This window comes from Athene cunicularia, assembly GCF_003259725.1.
Source record: "Athene cunicularia isolate RWA chromosome 2 unlocalized genomic scaffold, athCun1 chr2_part1, whole genome shotgun sequence".
NCBI lineage: Eukaryota > Metazoa > Chordata > Aves > Strigiformes > Strigidae > Athene > Athene cunicularia.
This window is the reverse complement of record NW_020799095.1, coordinates 59,866,301-59,876,325: the sequence shown is the minus strand read 5'-3', so window position 1 is coordinate 59,876,325 and position 10,025 is coordinate 59,866,301.

The following is a 10,025-nucleotide window of genomic DNA, read 5'->3' as shown; positions in this document are numbered from 1 at the left end:
AAAAAAAAAAAAAAAAAAAAAAAAAACAGCTAAGAAATAAACCCCAGTGTTCAGGAGCCATTAGACCAAAACTTCCAAAGCAGAAGAATAATGCATTTGGGCAGAACAAAAGCCGCCTTATTTTGCCATCTCTGGTAAACGATAGTTGGTAGGTATTGAACTTACCACGCAAATAACTTCTCTGGTTTTTTTGGGTTTTTTTTCCTGTGTATATTTGTCTGCAACTGTATTTGTAAATAACAGCTTGTCAACATTTTTTTAAAAAAACTCACAGTAAATAATTTTAACTTTTTATAAAGATATGATTCTGCTTTTCCTCAGAAGCGTTAGCTTTTTCATCAAATAACTCCAAATACCTGAAAGTCACAACCACATTTTTTTCAGAGTGCCAGATTCACCCAGAAAATAAAGGTAAGAAACACCTTCAAGAGGCACCACAGAGGTGATTCTGAATTTAAGCTTTAAGGTTCCCTTATGCTGCTGAAAGGCTGGATTACTGGAAGGAAGGAGGGCAGTCAGTTTGCCAGTCAGCCTTAATACTTATTAATTTTCTACCTTCCTATCCACAATAAAGACATCCACAATAAAGACATCCACACAATTCTAGAGGAAAAATTTTAGACCCATAAGGTTTGCCACTACTGGTCTGAATTCAGAAAAGATTTTATTGACTTGCAGTAGATTGTGCCCCTTTGACTAGATGCGATTGATAACTCTTTCAAACAGAAGCACCTATAAAATAGTCATATCTTACCCACGTGGACAAACCAGTGCTTGTCAAAACTCAGTGTGATATACTAACAGCACTACTGGGTCTGATGCTCCTTCCCTCTCCAATAGCCCCTAGTATAGCAGGATCTTAATCGGCCCTTCCTTCCTATCTAGAGCTTTTTGTTTAATAGCAAAGCCTAATAATTGGATACATTCACACAACATTAATTTTCTTTGGCTAAGTACACTGTTCACCTTCCCATGAGTTCCTGTAACTTTGGTAGCAGCATATGAATGCAAAAGCCTCAAAAAGTCACACAGGGCAGTCAGGGTGAGGTTTCCAAAGATACCAAAAGAAATCAGCTGCTGAAAGGCAACTAGAAAGAGCTCTGTGGTTACAGATACAGGCTGCTTTGAAAACCTCTGCTTTGGTTCAGACAATAACACTCTTTCAGGCTCTCAGTATTCTATAGCCTTTTTCTTGCTTAATATGTAGATTTAATATCTATTTCCTTAAGGATCAACATAAAACTTACTTGATCCACAATGCATCTGAACTTACACTTACGTTAAAACTCTAATTTTCACATCTAGTTTCTTGCTGGTGATATTTTAGTTGTATAACCTTAAAATTGTGTTAACACATTGTTATTTTTTATTTTGTTTCTGTTTTAACCTGAAGGCAAATTGGTTCACAGGTCGTATTTGATGTTATTCTTTCAGCTTAAAGACTTCAAATCATTACAGAGAGAAAGAGAGGAGGTTTTGGTGGTTTAGTTGTTGGGTTTCTTTTGTCTGCTTATTAAATAGGTTTTGCTTGCTGGGCTCAAGGCTTGAAGGTAAAATTTACAAAGAAATTGTCAGTGAACCTTCTGCTACATTTTTAGAGGCACTCAGCAAATTCCAGCAGCGGGTTTCTAGACACAAGAGACAAATACAACCACTCCATGATTTAGATTGCCTTTCTGTTTGTGGGTCATGAGACTCACTGCTGAGCATGTCAGAAGTTGGCTGTGGCATTTAATGAAGGTCGTCAGTAACTTCATAGTTCCCATAGCAAAAGAAAGAGTGTGCTCTGGCTTTGGTTTTGGGGTGTGGGTTGGGTTTTTTTCCTTTCCTTCTTCTGGGGTTTTGATTGGAATCTGGAACTGGAGTTAGTGGATAAACTGTTACTGCAAGACAATCAAATTAAAAGTATGGAACAAGCTGGTGCTTTGAAAAATGTTGAATCGCATAGGTTTCTTTTTTTAGAGACATCATTTAACATTCAAAATAAGTATTATATTTCCCTTCAGTTTGAAAGTTAAGAGTCATTCATGAAATGAGGAACAGTAATCATACTGTATTATACAGTCTCATGTATGTCTCGGGAGGGCTGTGACTTGTCGTAGCATGAAGGAACCTGGAAAAATGATTGCTTACCGCTTCAAACAGAAGATGCATAGCTAAGATGCTCATTAATGAGGCAAAGGAAAATTAATTGACATGTCTAATAGTTCTTTTAATAGAGCCTCTAAGCCTTGATGTGTCAATTGTCAAATTACCCCTGACATTCTTTCTCTCAGTGATCTTGTGTCACATTGCTAGGAGAGAGAAATAACATTACTTTCCTTGGCCTCTCTCAGCATATTTTCTGGGCAAGGGTGTTACACCTCCAGAAAAATTTGATGCATTAGCCCAGATGCCTTAGCCTCTCTCCAGATCAAGTCTAACCTCTTGGAACTCAATACTCCAGCTTCATGACTGCTCTGTGTTAACGGTGCATATTTCCTGGGGCGTATGGTAGTGAAAACACAAACTTTAAAAAGCCTTATTGCTTGTCCTCACCATTCCTGAGCGTCAGAGTTTCTTTCAGCAAGTCAGGATCTCCTCTACATCTACTTTCCCAGCAATAGCCTCTCCTCTGAAAGAGACTGCTTTTTCCACCCTGCAATAGTCTTCCATGCTTTCTCCAACATAGCCAGTGAAAGACCATTCTTCTTAGATCTTCCATTCTTTCACATAATTATCACCCAATCCAGGCTGGAAAAAAGCTGTTTCCAATCATTTGTCTGTTAGTCAACTCCTTGCCTGACAGCAGATCCTTTGATCAAGATGGTTATATTGTATATAGGCTCATCTAAGTTTATTTAATAGATCTGTATAATTGGCTCTGCTATTTCATCAGTTGGTATTGCTGCCCCACATGAAGCTAGGAAGAAAAGGAAACACAGAAAAGGCAGATGGGTCATATATTGAATCTTTGCAGTTTGTAGTCTGGCACAAAATTCCATGGGATTCCCAACATTAAACAGCATTCAGAACTTTACATCAGCAATTTCTTTAAGCCATACTTCAAGAAGTTGAAGAAATCCTGCTTACAACGTGATTTGTTTGGGGCTCTTTTTTCATATTTAGATTAAGTGGTGTGATTTGAAAATCACTCCCCTAACAGATCATAGTGATAAAATTCCTAATACAGACCCATACTGGAAAATACAGCTTTTTGTGCAGAATGAAAATCATTGCTTAACAGTATGTCACATCCATATGATTTTGTTTAAAACAAAAATAAAATCATTAAGATATTTTTCATTTTATATTTAATAATCTCAGCCATTATGCTTAGTGTATTCATATCTAGGGGCTTTCTCACGAGAAACAGATTTGTGTGTGCTGCAGAGCATAAACACGCTCAATTCAATAGTCAAGAAAGACACTACAGAAGTACTGCCCATGGAGCTGCATATGTGCAGTAAGTCCAAGGCATCTAGCGCGCACCAGATTTCTTGCACGTTGAAAGGCTATTAGTCCACACAAAATACGTCTAACGTGTCTCAGGCACAGAGAGGTCCATTCTTATGTGCAGTAGAGCAAGTCTGTATAGCCCAGCGGATATATCTGGAATTGCCACATGGGCTATCAGAGGTCCAGCCCTCTTGAACAAACAAATTCTTCAGCTTCCACCCAGGCCCAAAAGGGAGAATCTGGTAAAAAACAGCTTCTATGAAGCTGGGTGAGAAATTAACATAAAATCCAGTAACTTTTCTCTTAATACCAATCTATTATGTGACTGATTGATTTGAATATTCCAACCAATCAGTACTAAAAATTCAGGGAATACCATGGCTATCAGTGGCCTGAACTTCATTGATTTTAACAGAAACTGGAACAAGAGATCAGGGAAAATATAAGAGAATGGGCAGAAGTTGCAGAGAGGGACTTTGCAAGCAAGAATGTAAAAAACTATTCACATGAATCAGAACTAACATGAAGGTCTGTTATCTATAACATGTTTCCATTATATGCATCATAATAGGAATAAAATAAGGATGCTGAGGCACAGACATCAAGAATATTCTCCAAGATAAAGCAAGGCAGTTGCAGGCTGGAGAACTGTCTTTACTGTCCATTTCTTCATCTTTCATGATGAATCTAATTATTTGTAGTTACCAACGCAGGAAAAGAGAACCCATGTTACTTATTTCATGCTGCATGGGGCCCCACTTTAACTAATACATGAAGGTCTCTTAGAAGTTTTTAATTGCAGAAGATGGATGAGAAGTAACTTTCCCTCATGTGAAAATTTTTCAAAAGCTAATTCTGATCCCAAACTGGAATGGAAATGTTGAAAACAAAAATGTTCATGTACTAATATTTTGGTTAATGATAGGACCTGTTTTAATCATTTAAAGTGCTTTGAAATTATTTTGACCTTTTCTGTAATAAACGAACCCTTCTGTATACATTAAAACATGTGAAACAAAAGTAATTTCAAAACAAATACTCTTTTCAAAGTATCAAGATGGAATATTTCAAGAGTGTCCAAACTTTGTTCCAGTTACCCTTCCCTGAACTGGAAGAGTTAACACCAGCTCTTTCCCACAGTTTCATTTTCTGAAAGTCTTTGTTTTCCAGTGAAAAGTTCTTTGTCAAAAAAAAAAACCCTCAAACATGGCAGTAATACCACACATCTTTGATTCTGATGGGGTCATATGCTTGCTTCATTTCAGTGGGTAGCTTGAGACAGACTGTAAAATACTAGGGTGTTACCTATTCTGGCAAGTGTTGTGGCAGACCATAGAGGGCAATGAGATTGCACTCAGAGTGAGGACGAACAGTGAAAATTGAAAATACATCTTTTGTTGAGTGACCCAAGAGATCTGGGGACTGTCCTTATGCTGAAAGGCTGTGTTCCACCTTGGCCAGAGGGCTGCCGAAGGCTGCATGGGAGTGCTTGGCAAGTCCCTGGGGAAGACAGAGAAGGGGAGAGCTTCACACTGAACAAATCACCGCTGGGATGCCACCAAAAGGCAAAACCAAGTTTTCACCACACAAATCAAACCGCTAAAAGGTGATTGTGCATGTTTAACCAGTCAGTATTAAAGTACTGGACAGTTATCTGCACTGGACTTTAAAAATGTTTTTACCACAAATTTTCTTTTCCTCCTTAGTAACGAATAAACTGGGACTCAATTGTAGGCAAGGGGTTGGTGCAGAAGCTTGAACAATAAACTGGTTAGATTTATTATGAGCAGAGTTGGATGACACAATGCTGGAAGCACATGCAGCCAGCCGATGAGACTAGGCCTGGTTACAAAAGCATCCACCACTAGTCTGTTTAAATTCAGAATGCCAAAGATGAAGAATGTTTTCTGTGAGCTACAGTCTCTCACTGTAAATATGAACAAATCAGTACACAATCACACATATGTTGCTTTTCACACTTCCTTTCTGCAAACAGCACATACTTCCTCTTGTAAAAAGTGCAACTAAACCTCAGTTTTTCAGCCAACATAACTGCCCTGCTGAAGCAACCAGGCTTGCAAGCTAATTCACACTGGTGAAGTATCTGATCTGGTTTTGTTTTGTTTATTTTCTTAATATGTGCTTTTTTTTTTATTCTACCACTATATATGAAGATTTAAAAATTAATAGTAAGCTATCTTTCTAGTGATATATAAGTACTAGAACAATACATTGCTTTTATTTATCAGAATTTTCAGAGTTCAATTCTGATAAGTTAGTAGTAGGTCAACCAACAAAAGGGCTCTTCCATGTACAAACTTACTCATTTTCCACTTGTGTGCAAGCTTATCTCTAAATAAAAGTCATCTCTACTGGATGAAAACACACTTTCTCTAGTCTTTGCTTGGAGATGTCTAATGAACACAAGGGGTGAAGGCATGCTCTGAGTCCAAAACTCTTATACTATCCAGACAAACAGACTCAGACCCAGCAGGAAAGAAGGCAACACTCAGTAAACCTGGTTCATGTGGAGGCTGCAACTTTATTAAATGTAAACCACATTAGGGGCTTATTTAAATTAATGGGCACAGTGGGTGCTCAACACCTCTGAAAGAGTCTGCACTAGGTCTAGCTATAAAATTTTCCATTGAGACTGTTGTGTGAAGGGGAACTGAAACTTCTCACTAGCAGTGCTTGCCAGAAAATTACCTCTCCATGGGAATTTTTTTCTTGATAAACTGTTCAGATTTTGATGCTGAAAAAATTGTTTTTTGTCAGCAGTTCCTCTCATCAGAACCAGATCCTCATTTGCACATCCCACATGCTGTATGAGGCACTCTTGCCCAATCACCTCACTTGGATATACCAGACAAACACCCCAATGTGCAACACAAAGGCTGAGAGACGCAGGCACATGCAGCCTGCCTGGGGTGCCTTGGCTTTAGAGGAAAATGGAGAGACAAGACCCGAGTGCCATCCCCTTCACCCTTGCCCCATGTACCCAGGTTTCCATCAAAGAAACCCAGGAGAACAGGCAGGGTAGGAGACCACCCCATGACCTATCGCTGTCAAGAGAACCAGAAGACAGGGACTGCAGATGGTACCATGGGGCCTGCCTATGCCACGGCAGACATGCAACCAAGTGAAAACCTTTATGAACTGAGCTGCCTAATTCTTCTGGGCTGGATGTTTCAACTTTGTTAAAAAGATGTTGTTTTCTGGAGAGATTAAAAAAAAAAATTCCTCTCCCTAAATTTCGTTAAGAAATTAGGTCTGTTAAGATAAGAAAGGCTAAGGGCAAGTAGTGGGTGGTATTTGACAGCAACTCACCATGGTTATGAGAAGTGAAAATCTCTACCAAATATTTAGCTGAAAACCAAAGGAGACTTTTTTCCAGTTAAAAGACAGGAAAACGGTATTGTAATTGGTTTTTGCAAGAAATAGAAATACCTTAACTGAGTGAATGACAATTATTTGCATTATTATCATACTTAAAATGACAGTGTTCAATGATTGCTTCCAGCTCATAATAATAAATTCTAGACATTTAAACATCAAAACCAATAAAGCTACATGGAGACAATGTTATTGAAATAAAAATTATCCTAAATATAGACCCAAAGCATCATTTTTTAAAATAACAGAAATACTGCTGAAGTCATTTTAATAGCAAATAAATAAATATGGGAAGATCACCCAACTGTGGTAATTAAGAAATTAAAATTAAGAATTACGTAAATTGGTACACTGAACTGTACCAATTGAAAATATATTTATCCACAAATGCTTGTAAATAGATAGATCTACATTTCTTCTTTCACATTTTGTATAATCCCCAATCTTGTGGGTGTAAAAGAAAAAGCATATTGAGGATGGCCTCCAATAACTTTAAAACGTAGTCTTTTGAGTGAAAGTATTTTATATTCCTATTTCCAGTCATTTATAATGACAACATAATGATTCACAGAATCACTGATAAACAGCAACTGTGTCCTTTTTATTTGCTTCCTAACACTCCTGGAAAGCTTTATAGTAAACAATTTAGAAGATAATGAAAGGTAAAACTTCCATCTGAAAAGGTTTGATTCAACAAAATTATTGGGACAATCACTTAGGTTAAGTGTTTAGCCCAGAGGGCAGTATAAAATTTCATCAAAATTCAAACCATGCATAAATGATCTCAACCTGCAGTGTCTATTTATACCACACAACATGTTAGTCACATTTTTCACTGCAGATTGAAAGTAATGATGAAGTAACAGATAAGGATGAAAGACTGAATATGTGCTATGCCACCTATGTATAATTCAGTTAGTGGCAAACATGGATTAGAAAGTATCCTGCAACAGCATGTGTGTGTTTTTCAACTGCCTGAGAAAACTTGTTAACCACTAATGAGGAAAAGTGGACAGCAATGAAACCAGAAACATTTCACATACACAAATCAACCAGGTAAAGAAGAGAGAGTTAAAAAAATCAGTGGGTGAAGTATTCAAAGACAATGAGAAATGCAAATATGGATCAAAACAACACTACAATTTGATATCTTTTGAATTTTGTGTTTCTTTATTTTAAAATGCTGGTTTAAAAACAAACAAACAAACAAAAAAACCAAAACAAAACAAAACAGAGAACAAAGCAGTATCAGCACAAAAGGCATTATCTTTCTAAAGCCAAAGTCTTCAAATTTTGGTGAATACCATATAAAGAAAATCTCAGTGTAGACTCTTCATTTAAAGTGTAGAATATTGTCCTCAATGTCTAGGAAGAAATAATCACAGTGGAAAAAAATTATGCTCCTACTTTTTCCAGTTGAAATTTTTAATCACAGTGGAAAAAAATTATTCTCCTACTTTTTCCAGTTGAAATTTTTGCTTTAGTTGTTTTGGAGAGAAGCTTTGAGCTATGAATTAAGAAAGATGATCTGTGATACTTCCTTTTAATCTTAAACAAAGATATAATCTTTAGTTGATGACAGCCACTGAAACAAAATAATAACTACAGTACATACTGTTATTTATCAGCTGATTATGGATCACTCCATTGAGTATATAAGCTATTTTCATACACCTGCCACAGTTTTTGCCTAAACTATTAAAATCAGCCTGTTGCAGAGACACTAATCTTCAGCTGAAGTTCTGTTGTTGCTAAATGATGACTACAAATTATTAATTTGCATTACTTTTTTTTTTTTTTTTCTTATTATTATTCTAGAAGCATCCAAAGTGCTGGATGATCTAGTAACATTCCCGATGAATGCTTCAGAGAAATTGTAATGTAGCTTTGAAACTACATGGTTGAGAATTAAACACAAATGTAATTTGAAAGCCATGTATAGGGCTGTGTTTTGGTTCAATATCATGTTAGCTTATCAGTCTCAGGTTATCATCACTCTAAGCAGAGCTAGATAATGATGATTTGTAGCTGTCTTTTTGGGAAGGATGGAATTAGAGGAAAGACTTCATAGATATCATGAGGAGTTATCTCTGAGTAAAAGGCATAAGTTAAAGCTGGATGTGGAAGTGGTAGCAAGGGGAGATCAGAGATGATAACTTTAGGTGTAGAGTAACATCACCACAAGACACGCTACTGAAAAGTAGAGTGAGGCTAAGTAGTAGAGGACCTCACAAATGACTGGGAAAGATTATAGTATGACAGATTACTCCAATGACAGCTAATTCAAATGCCATTAGGTGCATTATATTTCACATGTGGATGGTCTACAGTGTGATGGAAAGTGTTACAGTAGGTTAGCATAAAAGTTTATGCTTCAGTTAGAGTAAATTGTTATCGTTCCACTGGAAATGGCACTTTAACAACTTACCTCAGCTGAGGATCTGCCTCTTTGTATTACTACAGCATTTGCTTTCTTTAATAAATACTCAGATGCTAAAGCTAGTGGAATTTAAGCAAGTTTCTGCTCACTTATTGCCACAAAAGAGAAATTAGAACAAAGTCAATGAATGTTCAAGCATTATACAGCATTTTTAGTTTATTTTGTTATTCTAGGCTTCCCATTTTTTTCAAAAAGAGTGATATTAAATAAAACATTTCTCCTGATTAGCTTTTTTACATTGTTATATTTACTGTAATGGTGCCATTCTTCCAATGAAGTCTAAGAAAATGGCAGAATGAAGCCTGGAGTACATTATTTTGAGCTGATTTCCCTGTAATGTTAGCAAACAGTTTGATGTGCGATGTCACTAGTAGCACTATTCTCTCTTGTCTTCCCCCATTTAATGAAAATCTGTGAAATAAATGCTACAAGGCAGTACTGCTGGCATGACAAATTCCAAGCCAATAAGTCTTGCAGTTGCCAAGATGTAAGCTCTGAAACTTGGCATTTGGCATTCAGAACTAGATAACCTTACTATCGTAACTACATTCACTGTATCTACAAGAGGGATGAATAAATCAACAATAATTGAACTACTAAAAGTGTCTAATTTCCAGCATAGTGCTTCAAGCAACAACTGAAATTAAAAAACTGTTAAAACACAGCTACATACCCATACAATCTTGTCATGAATGCACTGAAGCAAAGGTTAACAAAAAAGAATGAATATGCATTCTTTGCTAAAAGTAGC